General features: G+C 45.2%; 2 pseudogenes; both read right to left on the bottom strand.

The window, feature by feature from the left end:
- Positions 1–23,960, bottom strand: part of LOC146425466 (E3 ubiquitin-protein ligase RNF38-like) — a 130,834-nt pseudogene that overhangs the window by 84,683 nt on the left and 22,191 nt on the right.
- LOC146425467 (uncharacterized) lies at positions 20,537–21,348 on the bottom strand (annotated as a pseudogene).

Here is a 23,960-nt window from a genome sequence, read left to right as displayed (position 1 = left end):
CACAATAGGTTTACTAGCTCTAAAGCTTGCACCATATATATATACATATACATACCATATTATATATACCGTTAATATTTACCCCAGGAAATAATTGTGTAAGGAAGGACTCCGTGGGGTTTAGTTATGGGGATAAAAATAGGGACAAGAGATCTCTAAAGATGGGTTTTAGAACGTGAGGGTTTATTGCAAAAGAGCGTGAGCGTGAGAGGCCTGCTAGGCTGCAAGACGCAGCCCAAAGCAGGCCAGAGAAAAGAGAGAGAGAGAGGGAGAGAGAGCAGAAAGAAGAGAGTAAAAAGAGAGTAAAAAGAGAGTAAAAAGAGAGTAAAAGAGAGTAAAAGAGAGCGATTTGCTGTTTACAATGCAATAAATCATCTTCTCTGTTGAATATTCTAATTCCCTTTAACCAATCTAAGACAAGCTATAAACTCTACAGCATTTACATACAATCTATAGGAATCATCACCTTACCATACGGGGTCATGTTTCAAACCTTAAAAAACTGCTTTTTGGGATCTCCACCAGGCAGGTAGGGTCTGCTCTGACCTTTGGACTTGCCTGGGCAGAGGGCATTGTTCTATCAAGAAGGGGGATTACCTTCCGTGGCCATACCATTGTTTTTTAGTTACTCTACAACTCGAACCTTGTCTTCATTTCAATCTCGCTCATATTTTCCATATCCTCAGCATCTTTTGCAAGGTAATAATATCTATAAAGCTTTCCTATTTCATCTTACCCAACATAATAGTTTTTATTTTACATCAGGGAAGGCTGGATGGGCAATGAAACTCCAGGTATTCCACCTCCTAAATTTACGCCCAGTTGATATAACTAGGGGAACCATACTTACTGGAGTAGGCACACTACAGATAGGAAGGTGCTGTCCACTGAATACCACAGAACAACCTGGGACCTGCTGTGTGCTGCAGGGTGGTATGTGCTAGGCTGTACAAAGTGGAATTCCATGTGGCGCCACTGTTGTCACTGTGTATGAGATGGGGACTGCGTCCTGATGGATCTGCAGCAAAAACACATGTATGAAGTAAGCTGTTACAAGGGCTTTGAACAGTTATATCATGACATAGAAAAAAAGCTTTCCCATAACATAAGGAATTTTTTTTTTTACTCTGAAGGTGTTAAAGAAGGCAAATACCTGCAATCCCCATCCTTTACCAAAACAAACAAAAAAAAAATCTTCTCACTGGAGCATCACTCTTCAGTCAGTCCTTTTAGGACAAGGCCAGGAGGGGCCTCTCAAGATGTTAAGCCCTCTAAGGCACCATTAGAGATACTCAAAAGCATCTCAAATTCAGAAAAGCTGCCCCTCCGACACACTAAGGTTAGTTCTTAGAGAAAATAGGCAGCAGAAACCACCATGCAAAGGCCAGCCAGAAAAAGGAAAGGGGGACCACATCCCTACAAGCAGTTAAAGAATCTCTTCAACTTGTCCTTGCAGAGCAATTAAATGTTAACCCAGAGACTTATATTTTTGAAGAAAAAGTACTTCAGATAGATTTTCTTTCCTGTAAATAAGCCGATTGGCTTATTCAGAGATTTCTGAATGCCTACTCAGGGCAACACTCCAGGGATGTGTCTTAACATGAGTAAAAGCAGTAGTTGAAATCAAAGATTAATAGTAGAGAACATCATGGCTTACAGATTTTTTTAGTTAGCAGTGTTCACTTAAAACTCCATCATCAATCCAAGGGTCAAAAGTACTTGGGACCCAGACACTACTCAACTACTTGTACTACATCAGGAATCTAGCAAAAATTGCAAAGAATCATAGGTAAGTAATGTGAATCCAGAGAAAGCAATTATTTTGAAGAACCTTCCATCACAAACAACTAAAATGGAATTTACCCTTGTAAAACAAACAAGCAAGAACAGATCATTACAACCTGTAGTGCTGCATGGGGTTGTCATGACCCAAGCGCAGGACCCAGCATTTGGCCTTGTTGAGCTTCATACAATTGGCCTTGGCCCATCTATCCAGACTGTCCAGATCCCTCTGCAGAGCCTTCCTACCCTCAAGCAGATCAACTCTTCCACCCAACTTGGTGTCATCTGCAAACCTACTGAGGGTGCACTTGATCCCCTTGTCCAGATCACTTATAAAGACATTAAACAGGCCTGGCCCAAATACTGAGCCCTGGGGAACACCACTAGTGACTGGCTGCCAACTGGGTGTAACTCCATTCACCACCGCTACCTGGGCTCACTTTGTTTCCTAGTAAAGAGTACACTCATCCAAGCAAACCATGAGCAGCCAGTTTCTCCAGGAGAATGCTGTGGAAATGGTGTTAAAGGCTTTACTAAAGTCTAGGTAGACAACATCCACAGCCTTTCCTTCATCCATTAAGTGGGTCACCTTGTCATAGGAGATCAGGTAAGTCAAACAGGACCTGCTGTGTTGGTTTAGCTTGGACTGGTTTTTGGTACTGGGGGGGAAGGGGGGGGCACAGAGATGGCTCCTGTGAGAAGCTGCTGGAAGCTTCCACCATGTCCAGCAGAGCCAATCCCCGATGGCTCTGAAGATGGACATGCTGCTGACCAAGCCTGGGCCAATTAGACATGTTAGTAACGCCTCTGTGATAACATATTTAAGAAGAAAATCAAAACAAAGATGCATACAGTTTTTTCTAACAGGAGAAGAGGAGGAGATGAGAACATGTGAGACAAACAACATGGAGACACCAAGGTCAGTGAAGAAGGAGGGGGAGAAGGTGCTCCAGGTACTGGAGCCAAATTTCCTCTGCAGGCCATGGTGAAGACCATGGTGAAGCAGGCTGTCCCCCAGCAGCCTGTGGGGTCCACAGGGGATGCAGAGATCCACTCGCAGACCGTGGGGGAGGTGCCCACACTGAAATGGGTGGATGCCTGGAGGAGGCTGTGTTCCAGTGGAAGGCCCAGTGGAGAGAAGGGGCCCTTACTTCCAAGATGGAGCAGCTTGTCCTTGTAGGACTGCACCCCATGGACGAGTGACCCACGCTGCAGCAGTTTTGGGAGGACTGCTGCTCGTGAAATTTGGAACCACGTCGGAGAAGTTCACAGACAACTGCCTCCCATGGGAGGGACCCCATGGGGCAGCAGGGGAAGGAGTTCTCTCACTGAGCAATGGAAGAAGATCTCAGTGATGAAATGACCAAACCCCCCATGCCCTGTTCCCTGTGCTGTCAATGGGAAGGAGGGAGGGGTTGGGGGAAGAAAGGGTGTCTTTAAGGGTTTATTTTACTTCTCATTATCCTCCTCTGTCTCTGTTAGTAATAAATTCACTTTGTAACTTTAAGTTGAGCCTGTTTTGCTTTTGGAGTGTTTCTTCCCTGTCCTTATCTCAACTCATGACGGCTTCATTAAAGTTTTTTTCTCTCTTCTGCCCAGCTGTGGCAGGGGCCTACTGACAGGCTCATAGTTACCTGGATCCTCCTTCCAACCCTTCTTGTAGATAAGCATCATATTTGCTAACCTCCAGTCACCTGGGACCTCCCAGGTTAGCCAGGACTGCTGATAAATGATTGAAGGTGGCTTAGTGAGCACTTCTGCCAGCTCCCTCAGTACCCTTGGGTGGATCCCATCCTGCCCCATTGACTTGTGTGGGTCTAGCTGGTAGCAGATCACTGACCATTTCCCTTTTGATTATGGGGGCTTCATTCTGCTCCCCGTCCCTGTCTTCCAGCTTAGGGAGCTGGGCACCCAGAGAACAGCTGTTCTTATCATTCAAGATTGAGGGAAAGAAGGCATTAAGTACCTCACCCTTTTCCTCATCCTTTGTCACAATGTTCCCTTCACATCCAATAAAGAATGGAGATTCTCCTTAGCCCTCCTTTTGCTGTTAATGTATTTATAGAAACATTTTTTATTGCTTTTTATGGCAGTACCCAGATTAAATTCTAGCTGGGCTTTGGCTTTCTCTCTGCATAACCTTATGCTGTACTCTTCCTGAGTTGTCTACCTCTTCAATCAAAGAGAAGCCAAAGCTCTCTGTTCAGCCAAGCTCTTCTTCAATGGCTCAACTTTTGACACATAGGTATGACTTCTGAGCTTTTAAGATCTCCTTCTTGAAAAATGTCCAACCTTCCTGAACTTCTTTGCCCTTCAGGACTGCCTCCCAAGGGACTCTGCCCACCAGGCTCCTAAACAGGCTGAAGTTTGCCCTCTGCATGTCCATAGTAGCAGTTCACAGAATCACAGAATCACAGAATCACAGAATCACAGAATCACAGAATCACAGAATCACAGAATGGTTGGGGTTGGAAGGGAGATCATCTAGTCCAACCCCTCTGCTAAAGCAAGTTCCCCTAAAGCAGGGCCCACAGTATGGCATCTAGGAGGGTTTTGAATATCTCCAGAGAAGGAAACTCCACAACCTCTCTTGAAAACCTGTTCCAGTGCTCTGTCACCCTCAAAGTAAAGAAGCTTTCCCTCATATTCAGATGTACGTTACTGTGTTTCAGTTTGTGCCTGTTGCCTGTTATCTTGTCTCTGAGCATCACTGAAAAGAGTTTGTCTTCATCTTCTTGACACCCTCCCTTCAGATACTTATATACATTGATATATGTCTTCTAAGTCTTCTCTTCTCTGGGCTAAACAGGCCCAGCTCTCTCAGCCTTTCCTCATAGGAGAGGTGCTCCAGTCCCCTAATCATCTTTGTAGCCCTCCACTGGACCCTTTCCCATAGCTCCTTGTCTTTCTTCAACTGGGGAGTCCAGAACTGGACACAGCACTGCAGATGTGGCCTCACAATGGCTGAGTAGAGGAGGAGGATAACTTCTCTCGACTTGCTGGCCATAGTCTTTCTAATGCATCCCAAGATACCATTGGCCTTCTTAGCCAAAAGGGCACATTGCTGGCTCATGGTTAACTTGCCCACCAAGATCCCCAGGTCCTTCTCTGCAGAGCTGCTTTCCAGCAAGTTAACTGTGGGAGGTAGATAAAAGCCTTACTGTTAAGATCTTCTTAGTTTCTGTACACTCTTGCTCATGAAAGGATGCCTCCTGAGTGAGGCAGGGATTGGTCAGGGAGAAGCGTGAACACTGCACGGTGATTGGATGGGAAGGCGCATGATTGACAAGCGCGCAGCCAATCCATACCTACCCCACCCAAATGGAGGGTATAAGAAAGCTTGTTCTCTTGCTAATAAACAGATTTTCTGCAGACCATCACAAGGAGATAGTGTGCCATTGTTCCCCAATGCTACATATGGCACCTGAACAGGGGCTTATGAAAGGCAGTGGAAAGAAGTAGACTGCACTGGTAGCATTCGCCGTGCTAGACTAAGGATTTAAACGAAGGTCCTGGAAAGGAACCAAAGATGAGACCCCACACCTCTCAGGTGAGCAGCAGGGAAGAATGGGAGGAAAAATAACCCTGGAGCAAAGGCGGAGCCTAGCTATGAGAGGGCTCCCGCATCGGCAGCATAAAGACATCTCCGATGCTAAATTTTGTGCCATGCAGTACTGGGTGTCCATGCATGTTAAAACCTGGAAGGCGATGGAACAGAGACTCTTTGATATCACCAGAAATAGCAAATTCCAGGCTTGTAGCCATCTCTCTACATGGGCAATAGTGATGGCGGCTCCTAAAGAAAAGCTCACCGAAACCAAAAAGCGTGCGAACAAGCGCCATTTTCAATTTGAAAACTGCGTGACCTGCTATTTTGTGGAAGCAATCCGCCCCCCCCCACACTTACCAGGGACTCTCAGATGCTGAACGAGAGACAGATTTGTACCCCCTGCAGAACAATGACAGTGGGACACAGTGTGGCAGTGGCCTGCACAATGGCAGCAGCGTGGCCAGCACCACATGGCACTGCTGAGATACAGAGCTGTGTTTCCCATGGAGCGATATTGGTGCAGCACCGCGCTGCCAAGATAATGTGGCCATGCAGTGTTAGATAAAGTGTAAAGAAGAAACAATGAAAGAAGGTGACTTAGAAGTTGTTACATCCTGTCCTGTTATTTACGCACTGAATCGGCACCCTTATCACAAAGACTTAGATGATAAAGTTATTAAAGAACTGAAGGCATTGGTAAAGGAAAGCGGTTTAACTTCCTATCACATTTCAGGTTACTTGGAGTCCATAAGTACTACCTATGTTCTTACCCCTATGGATTGGAAAAGCATAATAAAAATTATTTTATCCATGACGCAGTTCACGCTTTGGCTTACTGATTACCAGGAACTGTGTACAGCTCATGCAGATGCTTTGCAGGGCAGAAATCGGCCTGTTGTTGTAACTTAGCTGACAGGGGAAGGTCAGCATGCAACCTCCACAGCGCAGACAGACTACCCACGTGATGTGTATGACATCATCACACTCCTAGCTCTGCAGGCTCTGCTCCAGCTCCCGGGGAAAGGCATTGATTCTAACATGTCTTTTGCTAAGATTTTGCAGCGTTCAGCAGAATCATTTGTGGAGTTTCTCGATAAATTGCAAGCTGCGATTTCCAGGCAAGTTGATAACGATGAAGCCCAGACTATTTTGTTGTGGCAGCTTGCTTTTGCAAATGCAAATGACAAGTGTAGGAAAGCATTGATCACTGTTCGCAATCCGCATACTTGTGATATCGCAGACATGGTCAGGGCATGTCAAAATGTGGGCTCTGCCACTTACAACACCAGTTCTCTGACTGCGGCTTTAGCCACGCACCTCTGGGTTCTGGGGGGCGGGGGGGAAGAGGGTTGTTGCTTTAAATGTGGTTCATGTGGTCACTTTCAGAGAGATTGTCTGTGGCAAGGGGGAGGGGACACAAAACGACCTTCTAAGGATTGTCCCCGATGCGGAAAAGGGAGACATTGGGCTGCTGAGCGTCACTCTGGCTACAGTGCAAAATGCCTGCGGCGCAGGAAACAGAAGAGACTGCTCTGGCCATGATGTCATCAGGGCACACTGTGGTGGCTCTGGGCTGTGCACTGAGCACGGCAGCCGAGCTGCGCAACATCTGTAGCATTAATATGTTACTACATGGACCTACATGTTGCAATTTGTCTTGACTGTTGTCAGAAGATACTAACTTTCAAACTGCACTTACAGACTTTTCTAGGAAATTACTTATATACAAAACACCACTGCAGCATGACCCTCGTCAAAGGATGAATCCAGCAAAAACAGCAAAACTGCAGTGGTGGGCTGCATAAGTAAAACTGCCCTGATTGCACCATTTTTTGCTGCCATACCATGTACATTTTAGGAAAGGGATGTTTTAAGATTCTGTATCCTAGACTTCCATCACCTGCAATGATTCCCCTTAATTAGCCTCTAGTAGTTATAGATCTGGGAGACTCTTTTTCTTTACCATAATAAACAAAGAAGGGGGAGATGTGGGAGACCACACACACCGGAGAGAAGGCCCATGATGTCATTTGGCACTAGCTAACCTGCTTTGCCATTTTAGGTCTCTCAAACACTATTAAAACTGATTATAGCCCAGCTTAAAAACAAAAGAAGGGGGAGTCAGGGGGCCCACATGAAACATGGGAAAGAGGTTATGCTTGTGTCTCCACAGGTTACCATGTGAAATAGGTTCCATTGCGGTGTGTGCGAATTGATATTGATCATGTTGGTGTTTATCAAAGGTTGTTGCTTTGTTATTTGTTCAGATTTTTCTAAATAACCTCGGCTTTGGGGTACGGTTTGTGTTTTCCTTGAATAAACAGAGAAAGGGGAGATATGGGAGATAGATAAAAGCCTTACTGTTAAGATCTTGTTCGTTTCTGTACACTCTTGCTCATGAAAGGATGTCTCCTGCGTGAGGTAGGGATTGGTCAGCGAGACACGTGGACACTGCATGGTGATTGGATTGGAAGGTGCATGATTGACAAGCGCACAGCCAATCTGTGCCTACCCCACCCAAATGGAAGGTATAAGAAGCCTTGTTCTCTTGCTAATAAACAGATTTTCTGCAGACCATCACAAGGAGATAGTGTGCCATTGTTCCCCAATGATACCGTTAACCTCTAAGCTCTACTAGTGCATGGGGTTATTCCTCCCCAGGTGCAGGACCCTATACTTGCCTTTGTTGAACTTCATTAGGTTTCTCTCCACCCAACTCTCCAGCCTGTCCAAGTCCCACTGAATGGCATCACAGTCTTCTGGGGTATCAGCCACTCCTGCCAGTTTGGTATCATCAGCAAACTGGTGTTATGCTAACCCCCCTCCTTACTTTGAGAATTGAAAACTCCATCATGTAATGATCACTATGCCCAAGAGAGCCTCCAATCATCATATCATCCACAAGTCCTTCTCTGTTCACAAACAATAAGTCCAGTGGGGTGCCTTTCCTAGTTGGCTCACTCACCAGCTGTGTCAGGAAGTTCTCTTCCACACACTCATGGAACCTCCTAGACTGTTTCCTCTCCACTGTATTGTATTTCCAGCAGTTATGTGGTATGTTAAAGTCCCCCGTGAAAATAAGGGCCAGCAATCACAAGACTTCTCCCAGCTGCATATAGAATATTTAATCTGCCTCTTCATCTTGATTGAGTAGGGTTATAACAGACTCCCATCATGATATCTGCCTTGTTGGCCTCTCCTCTGATTCTTTCCCATAGACACAACTCTTTCATACCATCTCTAGACAATCAAAACATCCCGTGACATACAGGGTTACCTCAATGCCCCTCCTCCCTTACTTGTCCCGTCTAAAGAGTTTTTAGCCATCCATTGAAGCATTCCAGTTGTCCAAGTCATCCCACCATGTTTCTGTGATGGCAGCTATATCATAGTCTTCCAGCTGCACAATGGCTTCTAGCTCCTCCTGTTTGTTGCCCATGCTGTGTGCATTTCTATAAATGCACTTCAGTTGGGTTACTGATCCTTCCACCTTTTTTTTTGGGGGGGGGAAGCCCTAATTCCTATGTGACTATTCTCAGGCACTTCCATGGTTTCTAACACATCATTACCTCTTGCGTCTTTGCTGTCGTGTGGATCTCCATCCCATACCCCCACTGAGATAGCAGACCAGAGGACCTCGCTAGCATACTGCCCCTCAAACACTGGCATGCCCTGCCCCCCAACTTATCTATAGCAACCCTGGTTTTATCCCTTTCCCTCTTCAGATCTAGTTTAAAGCTCATTCAAAGAGCCCTAATAACTCCTGTGAAAAGATCCTTTTCTCCCTTTGAGACAGATGTACTCGATCTATCGCCATCAGTCCTGGTGTCGTGTAAATCAACCAGCATGGGTTCATGAAGGGAAAGTCTTTCTTATCAAACTTAATTTCCTTTTACAACCAGGTAACCCACCTAGTTGATCAAGGGAAACCAGTTGATCTCATCTTTTTGGATTTCAGTAAAGCTAGTGATATTGTCTCTCACAGATCCTTCTGGGCAAAATATCCAGCACGCAACTGAATAAACACATCATGCAATGGGTGAACAACTGGCTCACAGGTCGGGCACAAAGAGTTATAGTGAATGGGGTAATATCAGGCTAGCAACCGGTCATTGGTGGGGTTCCACAGGGTGCCATTTTAAGGACAGTTCTCTTAAACATCTACATGAACACCTTGGATGCAGAACTGGAAGGAATCCTAAGTAAGTTTGCTGGGGACACTAAACTGGGAGGACCTATTGACCCCCTCTAAGGCACAAAGGCCCTGCAGAGTGACCTAGAAAAATTAGAGGGCTGGGCAATCACCAACCATATGGAGTTTAACAAAGTCAAGTGCCAGATTCTGTACCTGGGGCAGGACAGCCCTGGATTTACAGACAGACTGGGGAACGAGAAGTTGGAGAAGAGTGCCATGGAAATGGACCTGGGGGTCCTGGAGAATGGAAAATTAAATGTGAGTCAGCAGTGCCCTGGTAGCCAAAAGAGCAGACCATATTCTGAGGAGCATCAGGCACAGCATCACCAGGAGTCCAGGGAGGTGATTGTCTCACTCTACTCTGCACTGGTGTGGCCTTACTTCAAGTACTGTGTGCAGTGTTGGGAGCCACAATGTAAGTGTCCTGGTTAAAAAGACAGGTGTCTGCCAAGGAAGGCAGGAACCTTCCTGGATGTCTTGGTTTGAAAGACAGGTGTCTGCCAAGAGAGGTTGAACCCTCCCTTGGGACAGAGAATGTGATTTTTCCCCTCCCTCCAAATTATTTAATTTTGAAAATCAAGGGCTTTCCAGCAAAGGTATGGGAAAAAGGAATATCAGTTCTTTACTAGTATCTATAAACAAGCAATAACAATAATAGCAACCACAACTAGAACCAGAAACCAATAGCAGATGACTTGTGAGCTGCCGAGCCTTTTCCCGTATGGTGTAATCATGGTCGCAAGCAGCAGGGGCGCTGTTGAGCTCCCGGCCGGGCAGGGCAGGTGCGATGACTGCCGAGCGGCTGCAGGTGGCGCTGTGGCGCAGGGTCAGGTCAGCTTCAGGCAGCTGGTAATGGAGGGCGGGCTGAAAAGCATGCAGGGCAGCAAAGCAGCTTGGAGCAGCAAAAAAGCAGGGCAGCAGGGGCAGGCGCTGGCTCTCTCCCGGCTAGCTAGGCAAGGTAGCAAGGATTTCTGCAGTCACAGAAGACGCCGCGGTCTTGTGCGGTAGAGGGCGGGGGCAGGCGGCAGAGGCAGACGGACTCTCCTGGCAGCTATTGCGAGGGAACGCAGCCCGGAGAAGCGTGCACTTCTCAGTGGGAAAGAGGTTGAATCAAAGCTCACCCAGCCAGGAGGAGAAAACAGAGCACAGTTGGATTTTTCTGCAGTCGCAGCCAGAGGCAAGGAGCAGCCTCTCCTCTCGGTGTCCGAACGACGAGAGCCACTTCCAACAGACAGCTCCTTCCTTCTCCTGCCCTGCTCAGCATACCCCTTTGTTTCTTAAAAAAGACTTGATGGCTTTAAATCACCCAGCGATTTGTTGCTTAGTAACAGGAATGGGAAGAAATTCTAAATGTACCCAACCCCCGACACTGGAATAGAAAATATGACCCCCTCCTTCCAAATTATTATAACTTTGAAATTACAGGGCTTTCAGGCAAAGATATGGGAAAAGGAAAAACAGTTCTTTATTAGACTATACATGTATATCTATATATATCTATATCAAGACAGTCAAACAACAATAAAAAGAGGAACAACACAAAAAACCCGGAAAACCCAATACAGCTTTTTTCCTGCCTGTCAAGCAATTTTTCCCCTTCGGTTGTAAGTATGATCACAACTGGCAGGGAACACTGTGGGCTCCTGGTGAAGCAGAGGGGGTGCAGCAACTCCCCTGCAGCTCCAAGGGGTGCTGTTGGCTCAGGCAGCTTCTAGAGGGTGGCCAAAGCAAGCCCTGAGCCTCCCCAGGGGTAATGGCGACCCCCGGGAGGAGAGAGAAGGTGGAGAGGGGGTGGTTTCTGTTTTTCCCTGGCTTTCACATGTCCTGTACAGTACCCTGGCGATGGCAGCAGCAGCCAAGGCTCCAGTAAGCAGCCAGGAGGTGCTCACTCCAGAGAGAAAGAGAGAGAGAAAAAGAGAGAGGGGGTGGGGGCCCAGTCTTTTCCCTTGGAAATACCCACGCATAATTCGCCCCAATCGAGCCCAGAGACACTTCAGAGGCCAAGTCAGAGAAGTGGGTATTTGCTTTATTCGGTGCACCGGATGTGTGGGGAATTGTTTCCACCAAACACACATACCTCAGTACCCCAAAGACACAGTGTTATAGGTAAAATCATGAATATTCTTCAGGATAGGAGTGGTTATACAAATCATTTCATTAATATCATTAGCATGTGCACCACGCATGCTCCGTATGTCCTGGTGGTCTTTGGATACCCCCAAAGCCCCCTCCAAGGTGAAGGTCCTTCACGGGATGATTCAGCAGTTTCTGTGCTGGTTTCAAATGCATGCTTAGCTGATAAGCCATCAGGCCAGAGCTGTTACCTACAATTTGAATTTGAATTAAGAGTTCAGCCTTCAGCCCTGGAAGCCACAGACAGGCGCCTGTGCTGGTGGAAGGGGGGCAAAAGCTCAGAGAATCTTTCTCAATTCCCCCTTTTCTTTTGTAATTTGTAATTCTTTACAAATTTTGTATGTCATGAAAGTAAATACCTTTCTCTATTTTATATCTAAGTTTATACTTTTGCCATTGAATATAAGCATTGCAATTTCAAGTACATAATATCATACAACAATAACTACTATTGCAGACAGTAAATAACAATGCAATAACACAAATAACTATTACATACATTTGTTTAAGTTAGGATTAACATAATTGCAACAGCTTGTATTTATAACTGTACATACTCTTTCTCTCTTGGCATACAGCAAACCTATAGTTAATTGTGAGATGCTCTTTATTATTGTGGTAATAGCTGCAAGTTCCCCACACCCCTTTCTTAACGACTGTACTTGTCACCTATTGTCCTGCCTTCCCTACCCCACGTGGTCCTGGCCACTCCCTTGGGTTTCCCCTATTGGTTCCTGTACTCCTAACTCCACCCATGTACCTCCCCTGTACCCAGAGGTCACTGGGCCTGTGTGCTGTCCCTGCCCCTCTCTGTTTCCCTATAAAACCCCTCACCCTCTGCCATCTTGCTGTCTATGCTTCACGTGTGTCTATGCACCACATGTGGCTGTGCATGTGAGGCCTTCGCCCTTGAGGCATCTCTGCCTCGGGGAGGTCATTGGCCTCTGCTGCACCATGCGAATAAACATCTTCCATGGACACACTGCGTAGACCCTCCTCGCCTCCTTTATCATCGCCGGTTGTGGAAGCAGACAAACTAGAGCTAGCCTTATGGCTCCCTGGCCGGTGAGAGCGCAGTGTCCAGCCCTGGGACAGAGGGTTTGGAGCACTGAGGTGCTGAACTGGGCTGGGTAGAGAAGCTCTAGGGTAAAGTCTGCTGTAACATCCTCCAAAACCGCAACACTTTATCTTGATTTGCTGTGTTTTTATGGCATCTGCAGTGGCATTTATTATGGTCTCTACAATGGTAGGAAGATTCTTCTTTAGTTTATTTACTTCGGGCCGGGGTATAAACTACCTGGCAAAACTGTGAAAATTGGTGGGTTTATATAAGCTTTGTTAGTTGAGGAACGACACTAATGTGGAGAGATACTGGTTGAGCAGTTATTTTAAAGAAAAAGAAGAAAGACAGAATCTGTAGAAATTCTAAGAGGAATGTTAATTCTTTTGGCTTTCTTGGGCCTTCCATCCCCTAGCAGGTTTCTTTGGAGTCAGGGATGGGGAGAATGGAGCACTGCCTCTGCTGTGTGCATGGCTGGCCCCACTATAAGGCTGGACTTGGAGCTCTGTGCAGCACTGCCTCTGCTGTGTCCATGACTGGACCTCACTGCAGGGCTGGGATGCTCTGGGGCTAAGGAGCAGTTCACTGTCTCACCAGGGCAAGGCCTTGACCTGCCCCTTCCCCACACATACCACACACACAGGCATTTTGAAGTGTTGCAGAGACACTAGTTTTCCAGTTTTGGCAGCTCACATCATGGCTCCAGACAGTGATCAGGACCACTGATAGCTTTTCTTGCTTGTAAAATGGGGTACGTTTCTTCCTCAACTTGGTAGAATTTCTAGCAAACAGAGCAGAAAGGAAAGAGGAAAGCATAAAGGATAACTGACTAAGACTCTCATACTGTTAGTTTTTTGCTTGTGATCCATTAGGCTATCTTTTCTCTCCTTTTCAGTCTTTTGTTTTACTCTCCGTAAATCTAGATTATCTTTCAATTTACAGAAAAAATATGCTCACAAATATTAGCTACTCACAAAAATCAACAGACATTCAGGATCCTTTTATATGATTTTGCGAGCTTTTTCTAGGACTTCAAATGTGCTACTGAAAAATGGCACTTTTAACTGCTATTTTAAATTTAAAATTATCTTTTAAATTGCAGAGCCCAAAGCCTGGCAGATTGGTCTATGACTTTTAGCGATTTTTCAAAGGCAGTATTTTTGTGGGGCTTAGCATTCTTAAACACTTGTCATAAATTGGGTCTCAATAAATCAATCAGAGACAATTCCAATTCAGTAACTTGTAATTTATGCAAGTCAGTGGATACAGGTCAAAGCAGCGCTGGGCGGGCTAGGCAGGCTCCCTTGCTCTGCCTACGGCACCGCACAGAGGTTTGTGTGTGCCGGGGTTTTATGCAGTCTCTTTTTCCGGGTTACGTGTCATTCGCTGGAGATAAGGCTGTGTCTGCATAGTCTGTTGCTGTTACTAGGGGGTCCGCTGTTGCCTTCTGGTGGTCGTTTGGGGCCGAAGGCTCGTAGTCTGCCTCACACGTTCGCAGCCTGCCCTTCCCCCTAAACCTTGCCGGTTACTTTAGATTGTGCAAGTTTTGTATAAGCCTTATGTAAACAGGATGCTTAAGTTCTGCTTATGCCAGCAGGAGGTCTTTGGCCCGTGGGGGCCCTGTTTTCCTGTTGTGATTTAGCGAATCAATCCCTATCTATCACAATCCCCCCTTTCTTTAATACCATTTTGTTCGCTAAATCGCTGTAAGGCTTCTGTGCTAAGGATCAGTCCTTCGGCCATATCATATTCTTGCTGATAGGGTATTATCTCTAGTTTAGCCTTAACTAGCATTAGGTGTGCTGCTTCCAATCTTCCCTTAACTATACTTAAGAGTCGATTGAATATACATGGTCCAAATGTAAGTGTCAATATTAGTACAACCAGAGGTCCCGCTAGGGTAGATAACAAGGTTGTAAGCCACGGGGATGTATTGAACCAGCTTTCATACCAATTCCGGGCGTTTTCTCTTTCTCTTTTGCGTTTTTCTAATCCTTTACGGAGTTCAGACATAGCATCTCTCACTACCCCTGTGTGGTCAGCATAAATGCAGAATTCTTCATTTAATGCTACACACAATCCCCCTTCTTGGGCCAGTAAAATTTCTAAGCCCCTCCTATTTTGGAGAACTACTTCTGAGAGAGACCTTAGTGATGTCTCAAGTGCTGTGATTGAGGCCTCGATTTTAGCCAGATCTTCATCAATTACTACCCGCAGAGCGGTGAATTCTTTGTCTTGTTTTACAAGAGATGCTATACCTGTACTGGCTCCAGTAGCTCCTAAAGCCAGCAATGTTGCTATGGTAATGGCTGTTATTGGCTCCTGCTTCATAATATGATGTTCTGTAACGGAATGGTGTTCATACACGTAATCACCAGGGTAGTAGCTTATGCGTGGTATTATTACAACTTGAATACAATAATCTGTTTCGTTGAAATGCTTGAGTGGAATACACGGTGTCACTCCCACACTGGCGCACACCCGGTAGGTGTTTTTAGAGGGAATCAGCCAATCTGCTGGTCTTTCAGCCTTTTTAGCCTGCGTTGTTGTTACACAAATGTTTCTTATTTTCGGGTACTTGCCCAAAACATCTCCCTTGGCCTGACACCTGTGCAAGGGTTATGCCAGTGCTTAGTTCTCTGCCCTTTTTCCATAGACATTGTGCAGGGTTTGTGCCATTTATTCGTCTGGCTTTCTCTGTGGTACCTAGTGCTTCATAGAAGGGTGGTCTGGTGTTGTAACATAACCAGCAGTGTTCTGTTAGATTGGGGTGTGTATTATTAAGTACATTATAACTAGCTTCCATCAGTTTCCATAGCTTATCTGTTCTTCCTGTGGTGGGTGGGGGTATATTTGTTACTATCGTGAGGGTGTTGTTTTGTGTGGAAACTGTGGTACCTTCGTTGGTGGGGACTTCTTTTGCAATTACTGCATTCGGCCCCACCGGTTCAGGGTCACTCGGGATGGGCTCTTTCTTTATAAATATTAGGCTCCCGGGGTCGGTCCCGGGTACATATAACCTGACTCCCCAAGTTTTTCCTACTACCCATGCTACATCTGTCCCTTGAGTGATATTTATATAAATTCCGTGACACACAGATCCGCTAGGATTTGAGTTCCCAGTGTCAATATAATTGTACCTAGTAGGTGATGTACACCCTTGAGGATACCATCCTGTGGAAATATGTTTGTCACTGTTCCTAGGAGTCCAACTTCCTGCTACAGTTACATACTCCCAATGTGCACAATAATAAGCTGATGGTTGATTACAGTACCCAAGACCAGGATTTGAACTTGGGCACATATCATAATCTGTAGTACGATTCGGATACTAGTATGGTCCATATGACCCAACTGGGATCTGAAAAGATGGGTTTCCCACAGTAGTTCATGTTTGTATGATGTGTTGATCTTCCCATCGGATCAGAGACCATTTAAACGCTTCATGAGGATGATGGCTAGCGCTACTCATGATACATTTTAACAAAATTAAGCTACACATATATATACATCGTGTAAGTGATGGTCCCATGGCTGAACGTGTACTTCTTACCTGTATTTGATACCCACTTTGCTGCTTGGGCTCTTGAACCCTTTTAAAGTCCTTCCAAGACTTGGGGCAGCTCGGTCCAGATCTTTTCATAGTCCCACGGACTGTCTTTACTCTCTCAGGTTCGATCCCTCTGCCTCGCCCGTCGACTCGGTTGCCGCGAGCCACGGGGGTCACCATCTTCTCTGCAGCAAGGATATTCCTCGGGGGGGTCTCCGGGGTAAATGATCTGTTTTTATAACTGTCCCAGTTTTTATGTTTAACCACTGGACCATGGCAGGGTAAGTGAGCCACATTTTTTCTACAGTCTCCTCCAATGATTTCTGCCACCATCGGCCTAGGTTCATTGGAGTGGTAACAATAAAATTCAGGGCGAATCCCATGGAGGTAAATATCCCACCATTCGGGCGTCCCCTGTCGTAATCTCCCCAATTTAACAGCCAATCGTAACAAATGCTCGGTTTGCTTACGTTCTGCCTTATAGCAGGTTGGACAGACCCCCATAGGAGGCCTTCCTCTGGTGCAATGGGTCCACCACTTTTCCCTACATACTTTGCATACAAAACATACAAAGGGATAGCAATTACAATTAGGGGTATTACATTTGACCACATGGTCCCAAGCATAGCAATCATAGGGTAAATCATACTTAGGGAAAACTCTAATGGGGTATTTCGGGTGTACAGTAACAGGGTTCATGCACTAGAAATTACAGTCTCTTAAGTCTTATCTTCAATTCCTCGGGGCGTTCCACGACTTTCCACAAGGGGTCTCTGTTGAACTTCTTTACTCGGCTGGCGTGAGTCCAACCCTTTTCGGTGGTCAGGACTGCTGATTCTGTGGTAAGTAACACAACATAGGGACCTTCCCATTGAGGGGTTAAAGATGCCTCTTTCCAGGATTTTATTAAAACTTCATCTCCAGGCTGATATGCATGTATCGGCATGCAGAGAGGTGGTCTCTGGACAGCTAACCCCTTTTGTCTCAGCTTGTCCTGTCTCCCCACCAGGCGTGTTATGTAAGTTTGTAAGTGAGTGTCTGATACAGCGGGATCATCTCCAGGAATTTCTAAATCAAAGGGCATTCCATATAACATTTCATAGGGAGAAAGTCCTATATCTGTACGGGGTTGTGTCCTAATATTTAATAGAGCTAACGGTAAACATTTAACCCAACTCATTTTTGTTTCAAGCATTAATTTAGTCAATTGTTTCTTAATTTCCCCATTCATATGTTCTACTTTTCCCGAACTTTGTGGATGCCAAGGGGTGTGATATTCCCAATTGATACCTAGAGTGTCTGCCACAGCTTTTGCCACCTTGGACACGAAATGGGGTCCTTGGTCTGAGTCCATAGTTTCAATGAGACCATATCGTGGAATAATTTGTTCTAACAATACCTTGGCAACTGTTTGTGCAGTAGCTCGTGTTGTTTGAACGGCTTCCACAAAATGGGTTAAGTGGTCTACCATTACTAGTAGATATTTGTGTCTTCCTACTGCAGGCAATTCTGTAAAGTCTATTTGAACATGGGAGAACGGTCTATGTGCCAATTCCCGTCCCCCAGGCAATCGTTCTCTTAGTTTCTGTTTATTTACTTTCTGGCAGGTTACACATCCCATGGTTACTTGTTTGGCCAGATTATATATCTTTATGCACATATATTTATTAGCAAAGTGATCTACTAAGGCTTGTATTCCCCAATGAGTCTTTTCATGTAGTCTCCGCAAAACCCGCAGAGCCATAGCTTTTGGTAGTACTTCCCTCCCATCTGCAAGGACCCACTTCTTTTCTGAATTCTGTGTCACCCCTGTTTGTCTAAGCTTTTGCTCCTCTAGCGTAGAAAAGCATAACAACTGGGGTCTCTGGGTTTGACCCTCTTCTCCATGTACATAACACCATTCCTTTTGGGGGTTATTGCATGCGCAAACCAGACCATTGCACCCAAAATCCTTCCAGCAAGCAAAGCAGGGGAATTCCTCTAAATCATCTTTATATGTTGTACATGTCTCACGTGGGTGTTTTTTGTGGAGGGTAAGCAAAGCGGCTCATTTCGCTTCTTCGTCTGCTAGGTTATTTCCTCTTGTAGTTAAGCTTAATCCTTTTTGGTGCCCTTTGACATGTACTACAGCCAGTTTAGTCGGTTGCCGAAGTGCTTTTAAGATTTCTTTAATGAGCCTCTCATGCACTAGTCCCTGACCCTGGGAGGTTATTAGGACCCTTTCTTCCCAAATTTTTCCAAATGTATGTACCACTCCAAATGCATATTTGGAATCAGTGTAGATGGTTCCCATGTCTTTTCCAATTATTTGCAAGGCTCGTAATACAGCATAAAGTTCACATGCCTGAGCTGACCAGCTTGGGTTTAAGGGACCTGATTGGAGTACTTCCATAGTTTGTCTGTCAATGATGGCATAGTCGGACTTACGTTTGCCCTCTATTACCCGTGAGGACCCGTCTACAAATAATTTAATGCCGTCTTCTAATTCTTTATCATCTAGGTCAGGCCTAATCTTTGTTTGTTCTTCTGTGGTTTGGAGACAATCATGCAATAGCACATTGTCATCGGGTACCCCATACAAAAATTGGGCCGGATTTTGTACCGAGGTGGTCTCTAAAGTTAATTTAGGAGACGCAACCAGAATTCCTTCGTATTTTAGCAATCTGGCATCTGTGATCCATTTATCTGCCTTTTGGGATTAAATACTCTTGATATCATGAGGGGAGACAACTCGCAGTTCTCCTCCAAAGGTTATTTTGAGGGCTTCCTCTACCATTAGTGATGCTGCGGCTACTACTTGGAGACAAGTAGGCCATCCCTTACTAATGCGGTCTAATAATTTAGATAAATAGGCCACAGGCTTTTTACTACTGGCCCAGTCCTGAGCTAAAATACCAAATGCAGTCCCCTCCTCAGTATTCACAAATAAATGGAAGGGCTTGTGGATATCAGGCAACCTTAACACGGGTGCATTGACCAATTCTTTTTTCAGAGCCTGAAATCTTTCTTCATCCGCCGGAGACCATTTGAGTCCGTCATGGGCCAATTTTTCATATAGGAATTTGACCTTTTGGCTGTAATTCTCTATCCATTGTCTACAGTAGCCAAATAATCCCAGTAATTGTCGAATTTGTCGTTTCGTCTTGGGGGGTGGCATTGCCAAAATTCCCTGAACCCGACTAGGGTCCAATTTCTTTGCCCCTCCTGTTAGTCGGTGCCCCAAATATTTTACCTCTTGTTCTGTAAATTGTAATTTGGTTTCAGAGACTTTAAGTCCCTGTGCCCCCAAAAAGTTTAATAGTTTAATACTCTCTTGTCTTACCAACTCTTCTTGTTCCCCTGCTATCAGCAAATCATCCACATATTGAATTAATTTGACTCCCGGGCCAGTGTGGTAGTTTCGTAGGATTTGGCACAAGGCCTGTCCAAATAGGTTGGGTGATTCAGTGAATCCCTGGGGGAGGACTGTCCATCTCAACTGTTGCTTGATATGACTATCCGGATCCTCCCATTCGAATGCAAAATAATCTCTACTGCCTTCATCCAATGGACAAGCCCAGAATGCATCTTTTAGGTCTATCACACTGTACCAAACGTCATAAGGACCTAATTGACTTAGGATAGTATATGGGTTGGCCACAACAGGAAACCGTTCAACAGTTCTTTTATTTATCTCCCTTAGGTCATGCACTAATCGGTAACTGCCATCTGGCTTTTTCACTGGTAAAATTGGTGTGTTGAAAGGAGACATGCATGGTTCTAATATGCCTTGTTCTATTAGCCTCTTAATTTCCGACTGTAGCCCCCTTCGTCCTTCTTCGGACAAGGGATATTGTTTTACTCTTACCAGACTTCCCGGATTGGTTAGGGTTACTGTAAAGGGTTCTATGTTCAATTTTCCTACAGAATCTGGAGTATACCATACATTCGGATCAATCTGCTTTTCATCTTGAACATTTAGAGAGTAAAGCTTAATGTTTAATTTATGTTGTTTAACTTCCAACCCTATCCCCAGTTCTATCATTAAATCTCTTCCCAATAAATTAAATTCTGCTTCAGGGACTAGTAAAAATGATCCCACTCCCAATTTAGAATTTGTTTCAAACAAGACTTCTTTTATTACGGGGACCCCAAAGGGTTCCCCCTTTGCTCCCACCACCTGGACAGTGTCCTGGGATATTTTACACCCTTTAGGCAATTTCTGAATAGTAGAGCATTCTGCTCCTGAATCCACTAAAAACTCAAACTCTTGTTGCTGAGGTCCTACTCTAAGCTTTACCAGAGGCTCTGATGGTTTCCTTGACCCCAGCAAATAGAGCCCCTGACACCCCTAATCTTCCGCAAACATTTTTAGGTCCGCCAGCCTTTGGCGGCAATCTTTCTTCATGTGCCCTTTTTTCTGACAGTAGTGACATACTACTTCACTTCTCCTTTGTGCCTCCTTGTCCCGAGACGCCTTAAAAGGTTGCCGCTCAGGCTGTGGGCTCCGAGGTGGCCGGACCGGTTTTTCTTGTCCACCCCTAACAGCCGCCACCATCATTTTTTACTTGCTTTCGATGACTTTCCTCATCTCTCCTCACATACACTTTCTGAGCTTCTCTCAACAACTCATCCAACCCCTGATTTTGCCAATCATCTAACTTTTCAAGCTTCTTCCTAATATCTACCCATGCCTTGGCCATGAACTGAGTTTTCAATAAGGTTTGTCCCACGGGAGAATCTGGATCTATACCAGAATAAAGTTGCAAATTTTTCCATAATCGTTCTAACCATTCAGTGGGATCTTCATCTTTCTTTTGCTGTTCATTAAAGGCCTTGGTCATGTTCTGTCCCCTAGGGACGGCCTCTTTAATGCCTTGGACAATAATAGTCCTTAAATCCTGCATATGGGCCCTATTGTTAGGGTCCTGGTTGTTCCAATTGGGCCGTTGGAGTGGCCATTTCATATCCCCTATCGGACCCTGGGGATGATTGTTTTCCCAAATCCTCATGCCGGCAGCTCTGATCATCCGCCTCTCCTCTGCCGTAAAGAGGATGCCCAGGATTGACTGAATTTCGTCCCAAGTATATATGTTGGGACCCAGCAATTGGTCTGCCCTTTCAGCGACCCCCAGAGGATCTTCTAAAAGGTGTCCCATCTCTTTCTTAAATTCCCTAACATCCCCTGAATTTACAGGAACTGCTATGTACCCTATGCCAGGTGCCTGACCTCCTCCCAGTTGATTTACCATACCCATGCCAACCTCTCTAAGTGGATATAAACCATTTCGTGCCCTACTACGTGGATTGCGTCTTTTGGATTGGGCAGGCTCCTCATCCTCAGACGACTGATTAGTGTCATCTTGGGGTAATAACGGGGCTATTGGTGCATTCTGAGGCGACGCCGGAGTTGGTGCTGGAGGTACATATGGAGGGGGCATTTCCTCTGAATTCCTTTTCTTAGGATCTTTTTGTTTTAACACAAAAAGTCCTGCCCCTCGTATCAGGGTAATCCAAAGGGCAGCATAATCACTTTCTTCCTGATTAAAAGGTTGTTTGGAATTTACATACAAATTTAAAGCTTGACACATAAAATCCTCAAACAACCCAAATACTGGCCAATACAAAGGGTCGGTCCGTATCTGTTTTCCTCCCCAAACTAGCATGCAATAATTTATCATTTTACTTTTACTCTTACCCCTCGTACGGGGGTCATCCGCCCAATATTTAATCAAAACCCCTAAGGGACTATCAGGCGGGATATCCGGGAGTTTTGTCTGGGGCTCCCCCCCCATGGATTCAGAGGGCTTGCTTTTCCTCTGACCCATCTTCCAGAGTGTCTTCAGTCACACACACACTCGCGTCCTCCCGGTCGTGGCCCAGTCCCTCGCGGGATGTGGGAACCGCACTACAAGGGAGTCCACACTCACTTCGCCAAGCCTTCGGCGTCTCACACACCACACTCTGGGATAACCACCCCAACCGAACGGATACTCTGTGTTCTCTTAACCTGAACACATACTCACGCGTCCTGCGTCTTCGTCTGGAGCTTCGTGCACAAAGATTATGGGGTTTTCCTTTGACCAGTATCCGGATTTAGGTTTGTCGGTCAGGGTGTCGGAGAAGTACCCCCACAGGGCCGTTGAAACAACGGGGCGCCTCCCAGTGAGGGGTCTCCAGTGAGGGACCCTGATCCGAGTCACGGCACCATGTTGTCATAAATTGGGTCTCAATAAATCAATCAGAGACAATTCCAATTCAGTAATTTGTAATTTATGCAAGTCAGTGGATACAGGTCAAAGCAGCGCTGGGCAGGCTGGGCAGGCTAGGCAGGCTCCCTTGCTCTGCCTACGGCACCGCACAGAGGTTTGTGTGTGCTGGGGTTTTATGCAGTCTCTTTTTCCGGGTTACGTGTCATTCGCTGGAGATAAGGCTGTGTCTGCGTAGTCTGTTGCTGTTGCTAGGGGGTCTGCCGCTGCCTTCTGGTGGTCGTTTGGGGCCGAAGGCTCGTAGTCTGCCTCACACGTTCGCAGCCTGCCCTTCCCCCTAAACCTTGCCGGTTACTTTAGATTGTGCAAGTTTTGTATAAGCCTTATGTAAACAGGATGCTTAAGTTCTGCTTATGCCAGCAGGAGGTCTTTGGTCTGTGGGGGCCCTGTTTTCCTGTTGTGATTTAGCGAATCAATCCCTATCTATCACACACTGGACAAACAAATATGCATTAAACAGCAACAGTTATAAATACTTAGTAGAATAGCCAGCCATCCTTTTGAAACCTTTTCATTTTAAAAATGAAATTATTTTGTTATTGTTATATTTCAATTTCACAAATTTAGATTTGAGCTCATGTAGCTTTCTCTTTTTTTTTCTGGCTTACTTACCCCTTTGCATCTGAAGCCATACTTGCCATTACAATTATTACAAGGTTTTGCTAGGATAGCTGACTGTGGATAACACTGTTCTGGAAATACAAAAAACAAAACCATTTAATGTGTTTCATTTTGGCGTTGTAGCTTTTAACTGATTTACTGTATATTATATTGTCCAATATGGTTCTTTTGTGTCCTCTTTGTCTGGAGTTTCATATTGGAGAGGAGTCTCTGGCCATAGATCTCACAGTCATGAGGGAAGTCAGCAGTTCTTTTTGCTTCTGTGGCTTGAGTAGCTCCTTGTCTCACGTCTGGATACAGTTTTTTATCTGATGAGGACACACTGAAGGATGTTAAAACAAACTCGCGCAGTGATAACACATGTTAGAGTGGGGAGAAGGATGAATTCTTGCCTCTTTCAACTCCCCATTGGAAATTCTTATACAAATCAAGTTTTTAATAAGTGAGAAATTAAGATTTCATGAATTAATGTTTTACTCTTGCAGGTTAATAAACTTTTTTTTTTCTTATAATGTCTTAAATGCATGTATTACTCTATATGCATATTTAGAATTAGTAAAAATATTCACTATTTTGTCTTGATATACTTCGCAGGATTTTATAAGCACTTACAGCTCTGCTGCTCGAGCTGACTATGTGAGAGGCAATGTTTCACTTATTTTAACTTTTTTTCATTAATGATAGTGTATTTTTCAAATTGTTACTCTTCTAGTACTTTTGAAGACTCACTACTAAATACATTTTCTCCCCAGAGCAGGGAGTGCCTCGCGAATCTTCCCTAGCCTGGGTCTGGAGATTTATCACCTGAATGATGTGCAGTC

This window comes from Lichenostomus cassidix, chromosome W (assembly GCF_008360975.1).
Source record: "Lichenostomus cassidix isolate B80296 chromosome W, HeHo_3.0, whole genome shotgun sequence".
Classification (NCBI taxonomy): domain Eukaryota; kingdom Metazoa; phylum Chordata; class Aves; order Passeriformes; family Meliphagidae; genus Lichenostomus; species Lichenostomus cassidix.
Note: the sequence above shows the minus strand (reverse complement) of the source record. Positions and strands in the feature narration are given on the sequence as shown.